We start from the raw sequence: 22,861 nt of genomic DNA, 5'->3' as shown, positions 1-22,861 counted from the left end.
CTCTGCCTCGGCCCCCACCCACTGTGGCAGCCACCTCTGCTTTGCCCGCCGCTGCAGCTTTGTCCAGAAGGTCGTTCGGCTGTCCAATCTAATTAGCATATTTTGCTTTTATTATTATAGATGAGGGAGAAATAAACTTCCACTATATTTGAGCTATTGTCATTTTGGCCTTTAGTTATAGCATTGAACCGCTTCACTCTGCATATCTACTTTTAATTATTCTTTAACACCCACCTGAAGGCCACCTCCTCCAGAAAATATTCTTTGATTATACCAATGACATCTTCCCTCATATGCATCACCTATTCCAGAATGCCTTGCCTAAACCAAATCTTGATGTAGCAAATTCTATTTCATATAATGCCATTTACTCCAATATAAAGCATCACACACAACTGGAAGCAGAGAAAGGCAGTTACTGAGTTGTGTTATATGACCTTACCTTATTCATGGTTGGTTCGGTGTTTCTTTCACGGGCATAGTACCTTCCAGACAGTGTTGTATGCCACTGTAGGTTGGGGCCAGGTCACACACCTCTGTCACTGCCACTCATGACATATAACATTCAACTGAGACTCAGAGGCTTGACTTACATGTTACCAAAAGAGGGCAATAAGGCCAACCAAGGCTAGTGGGATGTGGTTGGGGACAGTCCCGGCACCGAGCCTTTAGATACAGCCTGATGTTAGAGAACTCTGTGACATGTAACCCAAGAAAGGGCCTGCTATAATCAGATTCTTCCGAGGTGGAAAGTAAGGCAGGCTAACTGCCACTGCCATGTAGAGGTGACAAATGCTTGACCTCGGGTGTGAGGGTGAGTGACTGATTCCTTGCTGTCACAGAAGAAATGCACACCTGTTCTAGCTGGAACACAGTCAACCCTAACCAGCCGCCCTCAGATAGACCAGCTGGAGTCCTGGAAAAAATGGATCATGCTAGCTTTACACAACAAAGCTCTTGAGCAGCTGCCCAAGATGGAAGAGACTGCCTCATTGGGTATGAGCTCCCTGACACTAGAAGTAATCAAGCCAGATGACCACTGGTGGGGACACTTTCAGGTTGGGAAATGATATTACACTAGGTCACTTGAGGTTTTATGATACTGTTATTTTTCAGAGTATATAATGAGTCTCTTGTCTATTGGTTCCATCTCCTACCATTAAAGCTTTATTCACTAGGAGTAAGGTGTCGTGATCTTCTGAAGATGCTGGGTAAGTAACGGGATGCTACATAATGGTATAGTTGTTGACTCTTTGTCAATTCATTTAGCAGACCCTTCTCCAGATAGCTGCGGGGCAGGGGTTACTGTGGAACTGGTCACCATTGCAGACATCTCTGAGTATCCAGAAGGCAATACGAAGGCAGAGTACACTTAGGTGGGGGGATAGTGACAGAGCTGAGGGTGCAGGAGACTCTGAGAATGTAGGTGAAGTGGCATGAGATCACTATCAAAAACACTCATCTAAATCATACAGTGACCTAGGATGGCCCCACCTGGTCCAAAAGCCCGGGATCTGCACAGCACCTTCTACTTCTCAAGGGGAACATGGAACTAGAGTCCAGAGACCAGGCTACTGGCCCCAGCTGGGCCACTCCCAGGCAGCGGGCCTTTTGTATGTTGCCATACTGCCCTGCAGAGCTCAGCTCCCTACACTGCCAAACAAGAGGCATATGCTGATCTCCAAGGGCCCTTGCCCTGTGATGGGGTCTGGGGTCAGGGCAGGCTTCGTTGTCTCCCAGACCTGCTTATGAAGGCCAGCTCTGCCTTTCCTGAGCAGTGTGACCTTGAGCAATTTGCTTAAGCTTCTTGAAACTCAGTTTCCACTTCTATAAAATGGGGACAGTGATACTTGCTTCAAAAGATTAAGATATTGAAATATAACTTACACAGTGACAGGGTGGGTGCTAAACCACCCATTATTTATCATGTCACTTTACTAGTTACTGCTTTAGTGAGCAAAAGCAGGCTTTGCCCATGAAAGGTAGGTGGCAGTGGATTCAGACCTAGCTGCCCGAATTTGTCAGCTCCCCAAGAGAGCCAGAGTAAGTTACTCTGAGGGCTGCCTGCTCGGACATAGGCCTTCTGCCTGCCTTCGAGAGTCCCATTAGAAGAAGCCTGGGTTACAATGGGAGCTGTGCCCTGGAGCTGTGGGCATGGGAAGCCTGGGACCTTCTCCCCCTCACTGGTCATCCTCCCAAAGTGGCCTCCACTGGCTGGGACCTCTGCCCCTCAGCACCTTTGGGGTCCAGCCTGGGACCAGAAGTCCAGGTTGTCATCCTCACCCCGCCCTTCCTCCACTGCCCTCTGCCCAGAAGTGGTGTAAGTTTGTGGACTTGGGCATCAGACAGCTGTGGATTTAGAAGCCTGCCCAGCCACTAACTGCTATGCCCTATGCTGGTTAGTTCAGGTCTCCGAGCATCGGTTTCTTCATCTGTCAAATGGGCATAAGCAGAACTACTCTCAGGAGCCCTGTGGACAGCAAACATGTCAGTCAGTGCTGACATGTCACAGGTCCTCAGAATGTGGAAATCGCCTTTCTTCCCCTCTTCTCTGTAGCTTAAAGCATTGGTTCCAGGAAGGGTCAGTATTTGTTTCCAAATTTCATTTTGTAGTTTTTCAAACCTAAGTACATATTGTAAGACCAGGACAGCAAACTCCCATATACTTTTCACCTAAATTCACCCATTTAACATTTTGCCACTATGCTTTTTCTCTATTTATAGACATCACTGTTTCTATTGTTATAACTATTCCCTCTCCCTTTAGCGATGGCAGCAGGTATTTTCTAAACACAAGGATATTTTCTTATTCAACTGCATCAACCAACTTAGGAAACTTAACAAGGATGTAATACTATTATCTAGTGTACAGTCTACATTCAAATTTTTCCAGTTGTCCCTATAATGGCCTTTAGAGCAAATTTTTTCTTCTAGTCCAAGATCCAATCCGGGGTCAGGCCTTGCATTTAGTTGTCAGGTCTCCTTAGTCTGGAATAGCTCCTGCACTTTTCTATCCTTCATGACCATGACATCTGTGATGAGTACATGCCAGTTATTATGTAGACTGTCCCTCCCTTTGACCTTGTCTGATGGTGTTTCCTCATGATTAGACTCAGGTCATGCACTTTGGGTAGCTCATCGGGACATGTGATGTGATGCACCTGTCGCTGGGGCTGTCCATATCGGTTGCCTTTGGACCAAGGGGGTGCCCATGAGCTGTCTCCGTGGCTCCGTGGCTGTTTTCCCTATTCTGTGGGGAATGTGATCCCATTGGAACTGTGGGCCCTTGAGTCAAACAGAGCTGGTTTCAGCATTTACCTGAAGTCTGGACGTCAGCATTTTACCAATTTGGCCAAAGTACCTACTTCTCTGACCTTGTGAAAGAAAGATTGCAATCCTCCCTCTTGGGGCAGTTTGAAGTAGATGAGCTCTCACGTGTGAAGTGTTCAGCACCGGCCTGGGCACACTGGAGGAGGTGCCGGGCCAGCATCAATTATTCATACCACCCCTGTAATAATCCTCAAGCCAGGAAGGCTGACTTGAGTGCAGGGAGCTGGTTGACTCATTCTCAGTCCGTTCAGTGGATATTCACTGAGCATCTAAGGCTTAGGAGATGTGGAAGGGACCTGGAGATCCTAATGGAAGGAAACAGCGGCAAAGGGCCGTGTCAATGAGCTCAGAGAGGGGTAGCCAGAGGCAGAAGTGAGTTTCTACTGAAAGGCAGAGAACCCTGGGAACAGAAATGGACTAACTAGCAAGGGAGACTCGTGGCCATGAGCCAAATGTGAATTTTGAGGTCCAGCCAATCTGGGTCTGTTCCCATCTTCTCTGTGAATTAGTTGTGTGGCATTGGGCAAGTGAAATAACCTCTCTGCGCCTCAGTTTCTTCCTCTGTGAAATGGGTATCATACCGCATTTCTCATAAAATTCGTGTAAGAATGAGAAGAGTAATATATAAAAAAGAACATGGCCCAATTTCTGGCACATGTTACTAGTAAGTGTTCAGAAACCAAGCACTAACAGCAGCCCTATCCCAGACCAGGATCTCAGTTCTAATGTTCCTCCTTAGGGGCACCTTCCCAGAGCATTATTCCCTCAAAGAGAGAATCGGGCTTCCCTGAAATGCTCTAGCATCACATTCTCCAAAGACGTGGTGGGGCCATAAATTGCTACGACCTTCCTAGAGAACATTTTGACAAACAGGGATTTAGTTGGTCAGTGTTTTCAGTTGTAGACAACAGAATCTGTTTAGCTAGTTTAAGTAGAAAGGGGTTCGTTAAGGAGAAGAGGCAGTTTGCAGAATCTTCAGGAAGTGAAAGTAACACAACCTAGGCTGGGCTTCCAGAACTGGCTGCCAACGACACTGCTGCTTCAGCCTTGATTAGAAGGCTCCCGAACAGGAGCGATCACCCTAACTCATGGCTCCGGACCCAGGCCATCTCTGCCCTGATCCGCGCTGGTAGAATGGGCTCTCCCTGCCCCCTGCCCTCCCCCCACACCATTCAGCTTGAGTCACATCACAGACGTCATCTCATCGGCAGAGCCAAAATTACATCTAGAACCCATGCTGTCAGGGACGCTGGGTTATTAACTGTCCAATATCTACACATACAAGAAGGAGGAGGAATATGTTCCGAACTAGCCAAGCCACCAAATCAAGAACCATAAAAACATTCAACCTTTGACTTAGTAATTGTCCTTCTAGGAATCCAAGTTGAAAGGGAGGAGGGGAGAACAAAATCCATGAACAGGGGGTGGGTTAAAAAGTTTTGGAACATTCATATAAAAGCATTTTGGGCCAATAAAAATGAGGTTTTTAAATAATTTTAGAACTTGTGATAACATAGTATTAAGGGGAAGTGACAAAAACAAACTATATGTACAGTATGATCTCAGTTTTATAGCAGGGCACATATATGCAGAGTACAATGTTAAAGGAAGTACCCCAAACTGTTTATCTGAGTGTGACTGGAATCACATGAGATTCTGACTTTTTCTTGTTTACTTTTTTTTGTGTGTTCTACTAAGACTATGTGTTATTTTTATAATTAGTTGTTTTAGACATTAAAAAATTATATAAACAAAATGAGATACTCATTCCTCAAGCACATGCATGCACAAAGGATTGGAGCTGGAGTGGGGGTGGATAAGGGGTAACAGTGGCTAAGGGAGGGTAGGCAGAGGCCATCTCTGATTTATCTGGTACATAACTGGATGTCAATAAGTATTTATTCCATCCCCTTATAGAGAAATTCTCAAAGGGCTTGAAAGCAACCAGTTGGAAAGAAAGGGAATACAGATGACTTTGAAACAGATGAAAGATGAAAAGTTACCCAGCCTCAATCATAATCAAAGAAATGCAAAATAAAACAAGAGCTATTTTTCACTTAGCAGATTGACAAAGATCACAATGTTTCATGAGAACAGAGGGTGACTGACAGGAGGGAAGCAGCTTTACCGCGCCCTGCAGAGTGGTTTGTTGTATCTATTAGAATGGAACATGCACATGCCCTTTGATATGGCCATTCTGCCTCCAGGAATTTGTTCTCACATATACTTGTGCATTGCTCGGGAACAAAAGGGGTGTACAGGGTGTTTATTTTGGTGTTGCTTACCTTAGCAAAAGATTAGAAGCTAAGTCTTTAGTTGGGGTCTGATTCAGTAAATCAGGGTACCTGCACGTGATGGAATACTATGGTAAACAGGAGAGATATCAGAGGTATGTTATAAGCCATAAAGCAATGAAGAGCAAAGTATATAATGTCTTATTTTTATAATAAAAAAACATGTACATACATCCTGTGTATAGCACATTTCTGGTGTCCCTGGGGAAGGAGACTTGGGTATTTGAGGGTCTGAGTTCAAGTCAATATTCATTGTATATATTTTTGTACTATTGGGTTATTTGGTCATGTTCATGCTCATGTGTTATGTTTGCAATCTCAACATGTAATTAAAAATACAGAAACACTCATTGAAATAATAATGGGAATAGGAAGCCACAGAAAAGCATTTGGATGTAATGGGATAAGCCATAGGGAGCCACTGGTGGTTCTTGAGGAGGGGAGTGCAGCGTAAGAGTGGTGTTTAACAAGGAGGACCCTGGAGACTGGCTGAGGGGCTGAGAGCAGGGAAAGGAGGCTGACCAGCTGGACCAGCCCAAGGCATCAAAGTCGCCAGGCAGGCAGGCTGCACCCAGGAGATCTGGGGTGGGGGACAGAGAAAGGGTTACTCCCTGAGTAACCTTTCATCCTACTCAGTGTGGATGATTCCCGCTGCTCCCATCCCCAGAAGATCCCACACGTTCTCCAGGCTGTTTATGGAATAATTCTCAGCCTTTCAGCAGAACAGATATTTACTTTTTAAACCACGGTCTATCAATTACCCATCGGCCCAGCTAGATTCCTTTGTTCGCCCTCTTACCGGCCCTTTGCTCCCGTCAGTGACAGAGCTTGCTCTCACCCCACACACAGCCTCTCCATGCCTTTTAGCTGATTCTCACCTCTCAGCCCACAAGGCTCCTTTCCTTCACACACATAGTGCTGCCCCTCTTCCCTGGCTCAGCCAGTCCATTTCTCTGGCTTCTCCAGGAGCAATCTGCTGGTCTACCTCCAATGTGCCCTTAGGCTTGCTGTGAGATAGATTGCAAATGGCCTCTTTCTTATTCCTGCTCAGCGTGGCTTCCAATAAGGTTTTAGTGTGTCTTAAGTCTTAGGAAGAGGGTGTGTGTTGGGGGTATGGGAGGAAGAGTAGGGTTGGGGAGGGGGCACACCTGTCCTATCTCACTACACCTTAATAGGTGTACTTATCCTAATATTAAATCTGTTTTAAATTATTTACCATGGAGTAACATAGATATTTCTAGAGATGCCCCAAACGGAACCAGGGTTTCTGAACCTTGGCACAATTGATGTTTATGGCTGGAAAATTATTTGTTAGAAGGCTGGCTGTTCCATGCATTGTAGGATATTTAGCAGCATCCTAGACTCCACCCTGCAGATGCCAGTAACAATACCCACTCCAAATGTGACAACTAAAAATGCCTCCAGACTTTACTAAATGTCCCCTGGGGGTCAAAATTATCCCTGCTTGAGAAATAGTGCTATAGTTCCTTGTGTTCCCTAGCACAGCACCGTGGGTCAGTGAGGGGGAGGGTAGAGGTACCCTTTATTGGTCTTCACCCAAAGTTGTAATAGGGAGTTTCCAGCATGGTAGGAAAGGAGGCGACTGCTGGCTTGGCGCCCTATAATCACAGCACAGAGACAGCCTCTACTTGCCACTCGTCCCCTCTCAGACCACTGAACTGGAGCCCAGGCCTGAACCACTTCCAGAATTCTTAGATCCTCAACTTCTATCGAACTGATTCTTTTTGGTTCTTGGGTTTTTCACCCAGAACTACCAATAGCTCTGCCTCTCAGAATCTTTTATTGTTAGGTCTTTGAGGGCAATAAAAAGCCTCAAAGGGTTTCCGAGGCATCAAATAGCTCCTTTTAAATTAAAACAAAGAAAGGGGGAAGGAAGACCTCCAACCTTCGTATTTTGTTACACAAGTGAATTAGACACATATGGAATATGTTTCCTTTGACTGGGCACTGTTTTAAGACATAAGGACATTGTTCTTAAAACATGCCCTGATTTTTTATGGCTGCCTAGGTTTTAGAGGAATTGGTCTGTGTCGCCAGTTGCATAGGATGTAGCCCAGGATGCTGGAGGAACTGGTTGGCCCGTGAGGAGGAGCCTGGGCGGCATGGCCCATAACATACAAGAATATAGATAGTGCACGTGCGCTGGAGTGGTCAGGGAGATTTGAAAGAAAGCCGAGTCTGGAGAGTGTCATAGTTCTCAACATTTCCTGAACATGAGATGCACGTTCAGCTGCTCTCTCTGCCTAGAAAGCCCTGTCTCTTTTGTGTACTTAAAAGTGCACCTTCTCTTCAAAGTGCACTTCTCTTCAAAGTGCACCTCAAATTCTTTCCTAATGATCAGACAAGGAAGCAGAGAGATGTATAAACTTATTACATATGTGTGTGTAGTGAAATATATATATTATTGCAATGTGGTTTATACTGATAAAAAAGTGGAAATAGGGTCAAATGTACAGCAATAGGGAACTAGTTAAATAAGTTACAGTATAGTCATAACAATTAAAAAAATCACTCAGCCATCAAAAGTTGAAGACACAAATCACTATTGAATAATTAAATAAAAAACAGCACATGTAACCCTATTACAGAAGAAGGATTACAGAAGAAGTATTACAGAAGAAGGATTCTGGGAAGATGGTGGAGTAGCAAGAACCAAGAATCTGTCACCCACACTGAGACAGCAAATGCACCGGCAGAATCTGTGTCCTGTAACTATTCGGGAACTCTGAAGCCTATTGAAGGCTTGAAAACCCCAAAGAAGAATTAGATGGTAAACTGCAGTTAACTTTGGTTGATTTTGGTCAATTTTGGCTCTTAGCTGGGTAGCACCTATCTCTCCCCATGGCAGGCAGCTATCCATGTGCCGGGAGCAGCAAGTCCAGATTAGAGGCTGGGTGCTCGGGCCATCTCTGGAGAACAAAACTACTGTGAGATCTGTACACAGTTTCAAACAGGAGATAAAATATTAAAAATATGACCAGGGTTGTTGAGGGCTTATTATAGGCCAGAAAGTTGATATAAATTATTTCAGTCTACATTCTAAACTATCTCTTGAAGGTCATTATTGTTGTCCCCACTTTATGGTGGAAGACACTGAGGATCAGTGAAAAGGTAAGTAATTTATTGAAAGTCACCAAGATAGTAAGTTGAGAATATTGGATTTGAACTGATGTCTATGAGACCCCAAAGTTTATAATTGTTCCATGAACTCATCATGGTGTGTGTGTGTGTGTGTGTGTGTGTGTGTGTGTGTGTGTGTACAGAGAGAAAGTAAGAGAGATTGGAAGAACAAGGGTGAGTTCTACCCTCATACCATCCCTCATTGAGACGGGGGCAGATGGTGCTAAAAGTAATCAGTCTCACCCATCTTTTAGCATTAGCCCCTGCTTTCATTGACCATCTTCCCAGACCAGGTCAGACTCTCCTATTACATTCCTGCCCTCAGAGTACCCTGTATTTTCCTTTACGCACTTATCATATAGCAGTCCAGTTACCCCTGCAATTATGCCTTTACCATGTAACCATGCCTCACCCTCAAGAGAATATAAGGCTCATGAGGGCAGGGACCGTGTCTGTCTTGGTCACCACTATATTATCTGCACCAGCACAGGACCTGCACAAAGTAAGTGCTCATAGTATTTGTTGAGCAAATAGGTGAATTGCTGGATGGGGGGGGGGGTGGATGGATGGATGGATGATGGATGGATAGATAGATGATGGATGGGTGGGGGGTAAATGGAGACGCTTGGATAGATGGACAGATTGACATATGACTCTGAGCTCACTGGAGACTTGAGGTATGCCATGACCCAGAGCCCTAGGCCTGGGCTCTTGGTGGAGAGTCCCAGCAGACCAGGACTCTGTCTCTGTCCTGAAGCCCTGCCTGTGTGGTGAGTCACCCAATTTCTGAAAACCACATGCTTTTTTCCACAATGAGGCTGCCCAGAGGGGCCCCAAGCCTCAGAGTGTCAGGAACACTCTGTTCACACGCACAACTACTGCCAGCTTCTTATCGCTGCTGTTCTTTGATGTGCTCTTTGTGAGTCAGAGCTGCTGTTGCCTCAATGCTGTTCCTGTTTCAGAAGCACCCTGACATTTTTAAAAGAAAAAAAGTCGGAAGTAACAGACTCTGGGCTGAGACTGCAGAGAATCTTTTGATTAGATTACTCCTTGATTTGCTTATAAACAGACTTGGGGTTAAAGGGGACAAGGATGTCAAAGGGAAAATGGTGCGGACCCTCTCACCTGCAACAAACGAAGAGAAATGCTCTAGGCTAGTGGTCAGCAAACTCATTAGTCAACAGAGCCAAATATCAACAGTACAACGATTGAAATTTCTTTTGAGAGCCAAATTTTTTAAACTTAAACTATATAGGTAGGTACATTGTTATTAACTTAATTAGAGTACTCCTAAGCTGGCCTTTGCTAAAAACGTCCTCAATCTGATTGAGGTACGTTTGCTGAGGTCGACCCCTTCCAACTCATCCACACTTGTCTTGTATACTTGTTTCGTCTATCTCCTTTCGTTCATCCTCTCTATATGCCCAAACCATCTCAACATACCTTTCTCAATCCTCAACACTACATCTTCTTTCACTCCACAACGTTCCCTAAAATTAACTTAATAAACTTTACTTAAAGTTTTAAGTCTTAGCTAAACTATAGGTATGTTGAATAAAACTTGATATCATACTTAATAACGATATCATTTATTGATAAAATTAAATTCCTTACAATATCCATAAAATTAAATCATGACACTAACGCCACTTCTTCAAAATAGACTTGCCCAGGCCGAAAACTGACTTCTGCACATGGGCCACTCGCACTGTGCGTGCAGGCCCGCACGTGGTATTTTGTGGAAGAGCCACACTCAAGGGGCCAAAGAGCCGCATGTGCCTCGTGAGCCGCAGTTTGCCGAGCACTGCTCTAGGCCTTTGAAAGAAACTATCCCCAACTCCTTTTCTCCAGCAGATCCACTGTATGTAGCCCCATTTGGGGCAGAATAGGGGCTGGCTGTTTCCTGACCCACCTTAAACTCTCTCACTTCCTTTCTTGCCTACACGTTTCCTCTCTCCAAGAATGCCACTTCTTCTCCTATCTCCACTACCCACATATCCAATACTGTGCAGCCTTCTGAGCTCAACTCATTTACTTCTTCTGCATTAAGCCCCTCTGAGCCCTGCAGCCACTAGTCTCCTGACCTGCCGCTTTCTGAGCCCTTTTAACATTCACTTCCCATGTGGTAATTACTCATGTTACTATCCTATATAATAAAAGGCTAATATGCAAATTGTCCCCTCCACCAGGAGTTTGACCAGGGGGCGGGGCCAGCCTGCCAACTGCCTGAAGCCCCTCCCCCCACCAGCCCCGCCCCTGATCGCCCCCCCAATTGGGGGCGGGGCCAGCCAGCCAACCTCCTGCATCCCCTCCCCCTGGCCAGCCCTGCTTAATCACCCTGATCAGGGAGCCAGCTGGACCCCACCCGTGCACGAATTCGTGCACTGGGCCTCTAGTCTAATAATAATGTGCATTTGGCAATGTTCTGTTGCAATTTAAAGGAAGAAAGCTATAGTGTTTGGGGGACAATTGTATTCTTGGGGCCAAAAGAAAGAAGCTGGAGTCTAACTGCCTAAGATCAGATGACCTGCCTAAGATCAGAGAGAGGAGGTAGGGCCATACTCTCATTTCCCAATACCCACTGAGCACATTCTAGTCATGTGGGCCGAGCCTGCTGCCGGGGTGTGAATCTCTCCCCCTGGTCTCTGGTTGCCCCATTCACAGGAAGTTCAGGTCAACCACATCCTGCCACGTCCCTGCAGACGAGATAATGATCCCACCGCTACCATTCTCTGTCCCACCACAGCCCAGCCCAACCCAACGAAGGCAGACAGGCTTCCTTTATTCTGTTGACACTGCGGAAAGTCAGAGCTGAAGAGGCCTAACTCTGCTCCTCGGAGTTCCTCCTTCAGATCATCTGGGCCACTGGTTAATAGTCCAGTATCCACTCACCCCTAGAGTTTGACCTGATGTCTCAAAAGTAGTGGCCTAGGAATCTACATTTTAACAAGCACCTGAGTGATTCAATAAGTGTTCAAGTTTGGGAAACCACTAATCCAACCCTTTCATTTTAAGAGAGGCAAACTGAAGCCCAGAGAGGAGACGAGACTTTGCTCCCCTTCACCTCCCTAGTCGTGCCCGATCTGCTGCCTCTGACACGTCTGCGGCATCTGTTACAAAGAACCAATGGATACTATTGAAATGACTCTGCCATTAGGGAAGCAGGCTGGGAAGGTTCATTCAGCTCCACAAAAGCAAAGGGCATGATAACTTCACGGAGAGGGAGAAAGATGTGGGCAGACCCTCCAGAAGAACTCCCTCCAATCAGGGCTGAGTCCACAAGTAGACAATTTGGAAGACCTTCTTGGAGTGATCTGGAACTGGCCTCCTGTCCAAAGGTATTTACACTTTAGTGCAGAAGTAGACAAACTACTGCCCACAGGTCAAATCTGGCCCACTGCCTGTTTCTGTGAAGTCTTATTGTTTATGGCTGCTTTTGTGCTACAATGGCAGAGCAAAGCCTAAAATGTTTATTATCTGGCCTTTTACAGGAAAAGTTTGCCAACCCCTGTGCTAGCCCATCAATCAAGCAACAAAGCTGCATTTCTGTGGTTATTCCAGAGGGTCGTTGGTCTTTCCACTCCTGTGTCCCCAGCACCTGGCAGCACCATGCTTGGCACATTGTAGGTGCTAAAAAAAACTGTGGAATGAATGAACCATCAGTGAGCTATCTTAATTCCATTATACAAATGAGAAAATTATAGCTTTTAGGAAAGGTAGGTTATAGTCCAATGTCTCAGAGTTAGAAAGTACAAGAATTAGAATTTGTCTTGATCCAAGGTACAGTATTCCTTCCCTCCCCCCGCCCTTCACCCCCTATAAACCTGAAGCAGGAGTCAAATGGAATCCTGACAGAAATCTGCAAAACTGGGACCTACGGGGCCTAGGGTAGATCTTTTGGGAAAGGGGGCTGGATCCTGGGGTTGGGAGAGGTGGGAAGAACCTAGGAAAGAATGAAGGACCATCTGAAGAGATAAGAAGACCCCATCCTGCTGGAAAAATTGATACCTTGAGACTATATTGAGCTAATTCATGCTACAGTGTTAGCTTCTTTCTGAACCTGCTTTCTTCTTAACTAAAGATGAGTAATAGAGCCTTTTCACTTGGAAGTGAAGGAGGACACTTCCAGGAACACAGAAAGGGGAGATGGAAGTGAGTCAAGCATGCTTACCAGAATCCAACTCAAAACGAGCTAGGCTCTTACCACAGTGGTATGGAGTCACTGGGGACATTTATCAAGAGCCTGGGTGGCCACTTGGCAATGGGGCTGTGGTGGACATGTGCACCCCAGGGAGAACCTTGGCCCAGTGACCAGGAAGCTTCTCCCAGCTTTGAGGCTCTTCCCTTAACTATGTGGCTTGAATAAGCACTGCTCCTCTCCCTTTTCAGTTCACTGAGAGGCAGTAAAGGAACAGGGCAAGCCCTCTAGAATCTGATGAGATTCAGCTTTATCAGGTTCACTTGGCCAAAGCATCGAGGAAAGTGGAGAATCATTTGGGTTAACATTTTTGGTTATCTTCCCCAAGTAACCACACCCACAAAGTGTCATTGACAATTTCTAGCCTCTGGTGTTTTGTTGTTGTTGTTTTAAAGCAGGGTGAGAACATAGAACTGGACGCCAAAGGCCCAGTTTTCACAGTTTCTTTTTTCTCTAACCTTTACAGTTATCTCATGTACATTAAATTCCCCCAAAGTTGTTTAGCATTGGGTGCAAACACTCAACTTAGCTCTCAGAGAAACAACTCTATTTTTCAAACTCATATTTCATTGCATTATGCAATAATAATTGCATTATTCAAAAAGAGTAATAGGTACAGGTTGAGAAAAACACAAGCCACACTTAGTAAGCACACACTGCTCAATTGATGGGAACAGATGTGCCTGGGAAAATTGGAGAGTACCTGCTAGCTTCCAGGGGTTGGTGTGTCCTGGACCTGGAGAACGTCCAGCGTGCTGGCAAGTCGGTTAATTAAAGATTGTTTAGGAGACTCTAGTTATTTAGCCACATATGCCACAGCCATTTGTCCTGTGCAGAGCACTGTCCTGTGTGAGCTTCATGACCCTCTGAGGCAGGCAGGGGTGACTGTCAGGGAAAATGTCGACTGAGGACAGAAAGCACCTTTTTCAAGGGCAAATGTGCAGTAATAAACTCCTTTTTGCACAGAGTGGACGCATGAAAAAAAAGGCCATTGTTCATGGGACAGAGTGTAGAACTGGGCCCAAACCCAGGGGATCTGCTTCAAGACCCCAAGCTCTTCCAGCTCACCGGGCCTCTGCGGCATGCACACACCACGACAGGCTCTGTGCCCGGCTTCGCTCCAAAAGATGGTGCCTATTACTTCTCACCTGTTTGTCACCATGTTCTTCTTAATTCTTATTCCGCTCCCCACCTTTCCCCTGGGGAAATGAAGTGCTAAGGCCTTCTGTCTCCTGTGGTGTGACTGTTAGGTGGGGAGAAACAGGTAAGTCACGAGGACTATGCCAAAGCCCTTCAGAGGAAGACTCAGCTGAGTGTCCCCCACCCAGTCTCATCTTCACTCCCCAACTTTCAACTCCAAGACTTCCCACAGTTATACAGAACATCCTGGCCTGTCTCCCCGTGAGCTCTGGGGGAAGCACGAAACCTCAGAGTGAAATGAAGGGGTCGATTTGCCTGAGGAAATTAGACACAAACAAGCCTGGGGTAAACCGCCAGGGCCAGAACTATTTCTCCAGATTAGTCACAGGGTTCCCCACTCACAGATGTCCCTCCCCCTCTCCCCATCAGCCCCCGGTCCTCTGGGTGGCTGGCCTGGGTACAAACAGGCCAGATGAACAGGGGCTGAAGAGGAGGAGCCAGGCAGCGATGTTCACAGAGACCACAGCCGCCTTCCGCCTGGGTGGGGCTTCTCTTTTTTTAACCTCTTGCTAAACTGCTGTCAGCACCTCCATTTCCTGCCAGAGTTACCAGGAAATCCTTACGAGTTTAGTAGGGGATGGTGCCCCAGCCCCAGCGTCACTGTCTCAGGGAAGACAACAGTGTTCCTGTGGCTTACTCTTCAGCAAATGCGTAATAAAGCCTGTTTTCTGCCAGGTTCACACTAGACACTGGGAATCTAGTGGTGAGCAAATCACACAGGATTCCTGCCCTTGTGGGGCTGATGGTTAGGAGCCTAAAGACATCAAATAACTTGTAGATAGTACACCTGCCCAGGGTGGAAGGTTCTGTTTGGTTCGTTGCTGTACCAAGGCCAGACACTGTGCCTGACATCCAGGGGTCCTCAAACTATGGCCCGCGGGCCACATGCAAATACAAATATTGTATTTGTTCCTGTTTTGTTTTTTTACTTCAAAATAAGATATGTGCAGTGTGCATAGGAATTTGTTCATAGTTTTTTTTTTAAACTATAGTCCAGCCCTCCAACGGTCTGAGGGACAGTGAACTGGCCCCCTGTTTAAAAAGTTTGAGGACCCCTGGTAGGCACTCAGTAAGTTTATGTTGAATGAATGAATGACACAACTATGTCATACTAACCCTGGGCCATGAGAATGTGTCCTGTGATTTCTAATCTCCTTTGGGTCCAGGAAAGGCTTCTTTGAAGAAATGATGGGAAAAAAAATAGAAATGATGACCTAGCCGAGAATCAAAGGGAGAGTGGGAACCAGCTAAAGGAAGGAGGCTTGGTGGCAGGAAGGGTAGTTTAGGCAGAGGGAACAGCATGGCTGAAGGTCCTGAAGCAGAAGAGAGCAGAGTTCATGAGGAACTGGAGGATGGGTGTGAAGGGACGGTTGTGCCAAGGTGACTGGAGAGAACAGCGGAGCAAGCCTAGTGGGCTGAGGAGAGGCCTCTAGCTCCTTCCTCAGAGCCATGAGGAGTTGCTGAAGTGCACTCAGCAGGAACGGATGTGGTCAGACTTGTATTAGCATCGCAAGTTGAAATGCCTCTAGTACAACATTTGGGAGTGTCTAGGTATATAGGACAATCAGAACTGGCAAATTCACTTCAACTGTGGCTGAATTTTAAACCGATGTATTTCCAAGCTACTGCAAGTTTGCCTTCACATTGCTAAATAATGTATTTGATTTCATGCATACCACTATGCACTACTATGTGCCAGATGCCTTTCTAAGTGCTTTGTAAACACACACTCATTTAATCCTCACAATGACCTTATGACGTTGTGACATTGGTGCTATTATTATCCTGTTGAAAAGATGAAGCAACTGGGGTGGGGTGTTCAAACCCAGACAACAGTTGTCAGTACCAGAGTCTTTCTCAGTTCCTGTGGGGCATGGAGGGCTCCAGAAGTCTCCATTGTCCTGTGGAGGGAGTGGGAGGAGGCTGGCGCAGGAGCTGCAGTGGGGGTGACTTAGGTCAGGAAGCCAGATGGGGCTTGTATAAAAGTCAGTCAGCGGTCAGGGGATCTACAGTGTCAGCCACAGGAAGGTGGATCCTTGATGGACAGGAAGAGATGAAGCTCTATGCGGGGTCATGGCTGCAATCCTGGCATCTCTCTGCACAATCTTAGGGATTCCTTCACTTTCTCCTCCATTGAATCACCTGCTTCTTGGGTCCCACATCTGCCCCTTTCTTGGTTGACTCCATCATTTCAGCAGAACATTCCCGCCTGTAGCATCCCAAGACAGGGAGGGTACAAGACAAATTTGGGAGGAATTTGATTTTTAAAACGTCTTCAGAGCCCCTGCTAAATTGTTGTTTGGCTGGGCATAAATTCTACATTATAAATCATTTTTTCTCAGAATTGGAAGACGATGCTACTTTGCTTCTAGTTTTCAATGCTGCTGCTAAGAAGTCCATACTTAATGAATACTTTGGCTGGGTATAGAATTCTAGGGTATAAATCTGCTTCTAGAAGTGTTGTTGAGAAATCCAATGCCATCCCATACCTTATTCCATTACACACAGCATGCTTTTGTCTTGTTTTTCCTTTTCATTTTTCCTTTCTGGATGCTTTTAGTATCTTCTTTTTATTCATAATATTCTGAAATTTCACAATCATTTGCCTTGATGTGGGTCTTTTTCTCACTTGCTGTGTGAGCATGTGGTGGATTCAGACAAGGAAACTCATAATCTCATTTCTGAGAATTTTATTTTTGTGTTATTTCCTTAAAGATTGTTGCCTCCCCTGTGTTTTTTCCTTTTGGAATTCTTACAGTTTGGATGTTGAATATCCTAGATGGGTTCTTCAATTTTCTTTCTTTCTTTCCAATTTTCAACCTGCTTATTCTTTTATTTTATTTTCTGGGAGGTATCCTCATGTTCCAAATGTGTTATTTAAAAGAAACTTTTGGTCTGTTAATTTCAGTTTTCAATAGCTATGTTTTATTCTGAGTTTGGTCCTCCACTTTTTTTTTCTTTTTTAACTATATTTTATTAATTTTTTACAGAGAGGAAGGGAGAGGGATAGAGAGTTAGGAACATCGATGAGAGAGAAACATCGATCAGCTGCCTCCTGCACACCTCCCACTGGGGATGTGCCCACAACCAAGGTACATGCCACCAACCGGAATCAAACCTGGGACCCTTCAGTCCACAGGCCGATGCTCTATCCACTGAGCCAAACCGGTTCCTGTGGTCGGCAAACTGCGGCTCGCAAGCCACCTGCAGCTCTTTGGCCCCTTGAATGTGGCTCTTCCTAAGCCTTAGGAGTACCCTAATTAAGTTAATAACAATGTACTTACCTATATAGTTTAAGTTTAAAAAATTTGGCTCTCAAAAGAAATTTCAATCGTTGTACTGTTGATATTTGGCTCTGTTGACTAATGAGTTTGCCGACCACTGGGTTAGGCGGTCCCCCACTTTTTTGACATTGTTTTTGTTTTATGCATGCAATATCTTCTCATATCTCTAATAGTATTACTTATAATTTTTGAAGCCCATATTTAAAATGGGTCAATATGATCAGTTGGAAATCTCTGTGGGGTTGAATGAGGCTTGCAGTTGCTGAAATTCATTACAAGGTAGTCATGTGGAGAAGAGGGACTCCCCAACCATCAAGGATATCCCCATTTTGTAGATAGGGGGACAGTCACTGAGAAGATAAGTGACTTTGCCAAGTTCACACAGTTAACTGATATAATTCAGATTCAAACCAAGTATGTCTCATGCCAAATTATCACAGTGTTCTAAGTGCACTGTGCTACATTGCCTTGTAGGATAGCAGCTGACATTTATCAAGGTTTTCCATAAAACGTTAAATTAATTGTTGTAATTTAATCCTTAAAACAACCCCTTGAAGTGGGTACGATTCCTAGACCTGTTTATTGACAAGCAATGAGAGGCACAGAGAAGCTAAGCTACCTGCCCAAGATCACACAGCGGAGCGCGTCAGAGGCAGGAGAGCATCCCAGGCAATTTGGCCCGCGAGCTCTCCCCACTTTGCCTCCCAGAGTCTCAGTTCCCCATCTGAAAAATGGCAGTGATTCCTAACTCAGAGTTACTTTGAGGATGAAATGAGAGAACACATGAATATAATAGACCCTCAACAAATGTTATTTTCATTAAAACACACACACACACACACACACACACACATCCCACTCTGGGCTTCAATTTATTTAAACAAGAAGCTACAGTTTGAGGGTCTCTGAGGTTTTTCCTGGCTGTGAACTTCCACGGTTCAAAGAGCTGGGCTTCAAAGTTAGGGGAGTCCACCAAGGAGGAGTGAGATGGGGTGGGAGTGGGGTAAGAGTGAAAGGCATCAAAACCTCAAGGGAGAGAGGAAGAAAGAAGTCGGGGGTAGGAGTGAGTGTGACATGTTCCGGACGGCCCCATTTCCCAACGTGGGCCAGAGCATCACTCCTGTGTTCCCAAATAGCTGTGAGCTTCAAATAACAGACTCCAACTGACACATAAAAAGGAACACATGTAACCACTTACAGCCCAATTAATATTGGGGCGGGAGAAAGCCCGGGAGGGGGAGGCCACTGGGGTTGAAGTGAGCACAAGAATGATGGCCGTGCTTCCGGCCCTCTGGCTGAAATGGGCTATTATGTGTCATCAGGAAACTTCAGGAGGGGGAAAACAACCTCTGATCAAAGTCCCTTTTGTCAACTTCTAACAGATTAATAGATGACAGATTTTGCACTTAGAGATCTACTGCAAGGTCAAGGGCAGTGACACAGGGCTTGTTGGGACTTTTTCTTCTTTCGTTCAGCTGCTAGGCTGAAGAACTCATCATTCTGACAGACTGGCTGCCTGAAAGGCTCTAAGAAGTCTGCCTTCCCCGGGCCCGTCTGTGGGGGTCTGGGGGGCTTTCCCTAGTACAGAAAGCCAGGCCTGTCTCCTGCCCACAGCCTTGCTCAGATTCCAGCTCTGGGTCCCTCATCCCTGCAACTCCAAGCTCATCATGCCACTGCCCCAGGTCCCCTATTATGGCCTCAGGGTGGCCTCTGTGGATCACAGAAGGAAGACACACTTCTAAGCCTGGCTTCTCAGTCCCTCAGAGCTGTGGACTCACCCCCGGCACCTCAATGTATTTGTATCAATTGCACAGGGTTATTTGTGGCTCCCCAACCCTGCCTCCCCCCTGCCTCTATGTCCTGGCCTTCTCTGACACCTAGTCTGTCTTCTTGTCAACTTCCTACTCATTCATCGAGGCTGTGCCGGGATCAACTCCTTTGGGAAATCTGCTCTGACCCCCTGCCCTGCCTTCCCAGCCAAAGGAAGACTCTACTCTCTGTGAAGCCCAGGCCCTTCAAACATGCAGCTTCAGCATGTACCTTACTGTAGGCCATTGTCTGCTCACAGGCTCATCGTCCCCACTTGGTTGTCTGCCTGGCACAGAGCAGCGGCCTCCTGTTGTATATTCAAGGAGATGTGAGAGACTGTGGAGGAAGACCCTGAGGTCGTCCTAATAATTCCCACTCCTGGAAGGACTTGTGACTTTCTTCTAACCAACGGACTATAAAAAGGTGATAGAATGTCACTCCCATGATTAAGTGCCATTACTTGGCCAGGATGATAGCCTATCAGTGTCATGATGACATCACTTTATATGAAACTCCATGTGCAGACTGGCGTGAGAGTCTCCTCACCAGCTTGATGAAGGTAGCAGCCGTGTTGCGGAGCTCACCTGGCAAGAAACTGTGGCAGCAGCTTTCAGGACCTCAGGGCATATGCATCTCACACCCAGCAAAACACAGGTCCTCAGTGATTCAGTAACAAGAAAATTAATTTGGCCACAACCTGAGTGACCTTAGAAATAATTTTTTCCTACTTGAGTTTCCTGATGAGAATGCAGCCCAGCCAAGACTTCGACTATTATTTTGTGAGATCTTATGCATAGGATGCACCTAGGTCTTGCCTGGTCTCCTGACCATTAAAGCTGTTAAGATAATAAATGTGTATATTCAGTTGCTACATTCGTGCTAATTTGTTACTCAGCAATTAACAAACTGACACAGAGATCATTCTTAAAGATGCATTCTTTTGGGTCTGGAAGACCCTAATAATTCTGGAGAAATTCAGTTTTGCTCTTATCAGTTGAAACATTGGTGAGAAGTTTTTGCCAGCCAACTCATAGCAAGATTCCAGAATAAGGGTCCGAAGAGTGAAAGTGGGGTCAGGCCTGCGAGAGAGACACAAGGAAGATGAGGAGCCACATTTAAACAGAAAACAGTGTCCTGGGCCTAACATTAGGTTCTAGGTCAAAGGCTCTGCAGGTAACTTGCTGTTAGATTTTGGGCAGCTCCCCTCTGGGCCTCCATGAGCTCATCTGCAACCCAGGTCGTGAACAGTTGGAGCTCTGCAGCTTCCTCTGGTTCTGGCACTCTGAGTCAGTGATGGGCTGTTTTGCTAAGGAACGCTATCTTTTAGAGTAAACGCAGTCTTTCAATTGTTCTTCCATTCATTCATTCAGTGGAGAACTGGGTTTCACTTCTACTTTCAATAAGTTTTAGATTGTTTACTTTGAAAAACACATCTCTACTAACACAATTAAAGAGAAACATAAAATGAGTTAGGGGAGTGAGGAAGAAAGCTATGCCAGAATCCCAGGCTAAGGTAGGCATCTACTCTCATAGTTAACTTTCCTGCTTCCCATACATTTCCTATAAAGAATATATTCCATGTGCTTAGGGTGGGGCTAATCTTGCCCTTCTTCCCACCTATAGGATAGTCACGTGGCCCAATCGTGGTCAATTCGAGTACCCCACGTTTCTGGCAGCTATGATCGGTTCAAAAATGAGTGTATATACCAAGCAGGATCAATGAGGACCTCCAATAGAACTTTGCTGACAGAGCTGTGAAAAAGATTCTCTTTCTACTGTGAGTTTGGAGCAGTTTGGGGTACAGTGGCTGCCTTGTGGAGACAGCCTATATGAGATCTAGGAAGGAGCCTGGTAACACTGAACTCCTGAATCCAGCCATCTCTGAAGCCTTCTGCACTTACTTGACCTGATAAATTATCTTTTTATTTAAAGTAGTTTGAGTTGGGTTTTTGCCACTTGTAACCAAAAGAATCTTAAGTAATGTAGATAGTTATTTCAACTGAGCATTTAATTTAGCTCTGGGTCTCTCGGAAGCCAAAGCAGAAAGGGAGCCACATTGCATCACAGAGCTCTCGTTCTCTGATATCACACACCCAACGCAGCCAACATCAGCCGAAGAGAGAAAGGTCAGCCTTTTTCTCATGGTCTTTCACATCGGTGCCCAGGGCAACATCTTCCGCGGCTGTTGCAGAAATGACGCAGAAACATTCCTCGTGTGGCTGGCTGCCTTTTCGGCTGAACCTCGACCAAAGGCAGCCACAGAAACCAGGCGTCAGTCAGCGCTCACGGAGACCTCCTAGGCTTGCACCCAGAGAGGCAAACCAGCCAGGAGGCGTGGGGCCCAGCCCGAGTAGTCCCTGCCCCTCACAGAGCGTTCCCAGGAACATCTCTCCCAGCTGCTGCCCTGAGGTTTGACTCTAATCCGTCATTTCTTTGGTTGGAAGGTTGGTGTTTCCTTGCAGGGGACCACAAAGCCATATTACATTCAAAGTTAAATAAACAAATGTTTGAATCTGTGTTTTATTGGTTCCATACCATCTGCCATCTGGTTTGGGGGGAGCAAAAAAAACTGTGGTTTTGTGTGTGTGTATGTGTTGTTGTTGTTGGGTTTTTAGGTTCTTTTTTTTCCCTGTGAAATTCTCTAAGGTTGAATGCTGGCAGCAGTATGGGCTGGTTAAAAGCCACCTAGTTTCCCACATCTTAACTCACAGCTAAACGTTGGAGGTTGGTGGGTCCCCATCTGCTCAGCAGCCTGTTGTGTGAAAATGAGATCTATACATATGCAGAGCTCCACAGCCTGGCTTCAGGATCTAAAGAACTGTTCTGAGTGAACTGCAAGAAGTGCTTATTTCATGTTGACAAGCTGCACCCAGACCAAAGGCTACAGCGGGGCACATGGAAAAGGAACAGAGGGAAGCTGGTGTCTGAGCACCCGGGGCTGTCAGGAAAGGCAGCTCCGCCTCCTGAGACCCAAGTTGCCGGGAGATGTCAAGCTTGTAATGACTTGAAGGAGGAAATACAACCCAGACCCTGGGTGGGCAATACACCCCAGCCTGCCTGGAATCTTTAATCTGAAAAAGGCCATGGCTGTCGAGGGTGGGGAGGGAAGTCCACCATGGGGTGCGGTGAGGGCCCACATCTCAGCATCGCCTCGGTTGGCCCAGCTCTTTTTAGCCAAAGGAGCCCAGAGCTGCTTGGAAAGGGGGTGGGGGAGGGGAAAGCACTCTCACTGATTCAGTTTCCATGACTTTTTTTTAAATTGATTTTAGAGAGAGGAAGGGGGAGAGAGAGAGAGAGAGAGAGAGAGAGAGAGAGAGAGAGAGAGAGAAACAACAAAAACACATTCAGCTGTTGCCTCCCCTCCACACCCCATTGTACAGAACAACACTCCAACCAACTGAGCCACCCTGGCCAGGGCAGTTTCCATGACTTTTTTTGTTTGTTTTTCCATGACTTTTAAACCAGGCCTTCAGCTTCCTCATCTATAACATAAACACAGATGTGGGCAGGGATCACTAACGCAAATGCCACGGGGCCAGGCGTGTAATGAAAATGAGTGAGGCCAGCTGCATGGGGACCAAGGCAAACATGCTTCTGGCTAAAGG

Source organism: Myotis lucifugus, unplaced genomic scaffold (assembly GCF_000147115.1).
Source record: "Myotis lucifugus unplaced genomic scaffold, Myoluc2.0 scaffold_41, whole genome shotgun sequence".
Taxonomy (NCBI): Eukaryota; Metazoa; Chordata; class Mammalia; order Chiroptera; family Vespertilionidae; genus Myotis; species Myotis lucifugus.
Note: the sequence above shows the minus strand (reverse complement) of the source record.